Source organism: Oryzias melastigma, linkage group LG24 (genome assembly GCF_002922805.2).
Source record: "Oryzias melastigma strain HK-1 linkage group LG24, ASM292280v2, whole genome shotgun sequence".
Classification (NCBI taxonomy): domain Eukaryota; kingdom Metazoa; phylum Chordata; class Actinopteri; order Beloniformes; family Adrianichthyidae; genus Oryzias; species Oryzias melastigma.
In genome coordinates, this window is record NC_050535.1 from 19,489,793 (window position 1) to 19,492,014 (window position 2,222).

Below are 2,222 nucleotides of genomic sequence, written 5' to 3' on the forward strand. Positions count from 1 at the left end.
GCTCCTTTAATTTTTGTGAGCAGATTATATTTATAATTCTTTTTAAAACTTTACTGATCATTCTTGCTACAAATTTGGAAAAGACTGGGAGGGCAAGAAAAACTGTCCTTAAAGTCACTGATTGCAATCCTTAAATGGTAAAAATACTAAAAAAAAAAAAAAAAAAAGTGCCACAAAAAACGTTCATAGAAGACAGAATTCTTATCTTACCAAACAGTCCGCTGTACTTAAAAAAATACATATCATGAATTTAAAAAAGAACCAAAATACTCAAGAAACGCGTTTAATATTCACTCAAGTTTTCTCAAAGTTTATAAGGACCTGAAGGTTTTGTCATTCATTTTTTCTAAACATAACACTGAGAAACAATCAAGAATCAAAGTGAAGAAAAAGCAGACGTTGAGGCAGGAATCTCCTGAAAGAGATGAATGTTCTGATACCAGAATGGCTGGAACAGCCAAAAGCATGATGGGAGTTTTTTTACATGATCAGAAAGAAGAATGAAGCGAGGATCTCAGGAGAGAGAGCGGTTCACTGATTTCACACCACAACTCAGCTCAGAGGTAGTTCTTGTTGGTTTGATTTTATGGCCTTGAAGTTGGAGAGTCTGTTTAAATAAGAAAAATAATACAATTATAATGCTAAGATTTCACCTTTTTCTTTGTACTCGTCCTGTCCAGTAGATGAGCAAACACACCAGAGCTGAAGGCCTCTTGTGTTGGACAGATGTCACTGTTACAGCAGAGGGTTATGAATCTTTAGACATACAAGTATGTCTGTATTTGAGGATAAGCTTTAGTTATATTAATCATATTTTATGCATTTCTTTTTTTAACAGACAGGAGAACAGAGAATGGAATATTACTGAAGGTTAATGACATCTTATGACGACAGCGGTTCTTAAAGTTATTGTAGCCAAATTTGGTAAAAAAAAATTATAAACAGAAAAATGTTTTAATAACTTTAATGACAGTGTCATTTGTATGGTTAACAGAACAAGTGAACAAACCAAGCAAGATTTGAAACATTATTTTAACTGAGAAATATCGTCAGTTTTGGCCAACATCAGACCTGTGTGATGTCTATGAGAGCTACTTTCAGCATATTTTACAAACTGCCGGTCACTGGAGGGGTTTCTGCACCGCTCTAAAGCCGAGGTACGTTCCCCCTGTCAGAATTTGTTTCCCTGCTCTTGTTTTTTTTTTTTTAACCTCAAAGTTTGTCCTGAAAAATGTTAAAAGAAGGTCGATAATTAAAATACACTTTATTCTTGGGCTTTAGGGAGTTTATTGTCATATTTTAATTTTTTTCAACATACAGCTGGTTTAATAGCCATCAGTTGTAGAGCTGGGAATAACTCACGATACGATGCGATTAACGATACATGGCTCACCATACTGATAGACTCTCGATATGCCAATTATTGCAATAATCAATATTTTATCTTGGTAATCTATGATATATAACTATTTTAAAACAATTGTATCTTTTTATTTTCTTCAAAACCTTCTTTAAGAACAAATGTAAACATATTTTTTTTCATTTAACGATATTTCCAACATTAAAATAAAATTATCAATAAATACTAACATGTTTTAATAATAATAACATCGATTTCAAGGTAACTAATAAACAAAGCTCCAGTTAAGAACTAAAATACAGAGTATATCAAATGGTCTTCTCACTTCAAAGAGCAATAAATGTGGAAATAAAAAATCATAATTCCGCATTTTTGTTCATTTTATGTCAATTTACTATTATTGATACATAATCTTTAGCCTGCTAATATTATATGATCATTGTTTTTTACAGTGCTGTTATCCATATTTATTTATTTCCTTCAGTTAAAATTTCCTGCACTTTTCTTTGATAATCAACACTTAGTCACGTGCTCCATATGTGTAGCGCTAGCATACACACCTTTTGGATCAATAGCAGTGCTAGACGTCTCATTTGGACGGTCAGACGCTCCATACTTCTCCGCTTGAATCTGATGTATTTTAGCGCGGTGTTTGGACAGGTTACTGCTGTTACCACGCTTACAATCCATGTCTTAGCTATGTTGGAGCCAGAGCACACTGTCTGCATCTACTTTAGAAAAATACAGACGCAGCATGGACCTTTTTTGCTTGTGGCCGCTCTGCCATACGTGTGCGGAACAGGTGGTAAGAGTAGGTGAGGAGCCCCTCCCTCCTGCTGCATGCAGAAAAGCAGCAAAGAAA

At 34.2% G+C, this 2,222-nt stretch overlaps 1 protein-coding gene across 2 annotated transcripts in view; it reads left to right on the plus strand.

Annotated features, from left to right (window-relative positions):
• The window catches only part of ttc13 (tetratricopeptide repeat domain 13), a 28,696-nt gene that overhangs the window by 2,110 nt on the left and 24,364 nt on the right, over positions 1-2,222 (plus strand). The gene's annotated exons all lie outside the window — the stretch shown is intronic.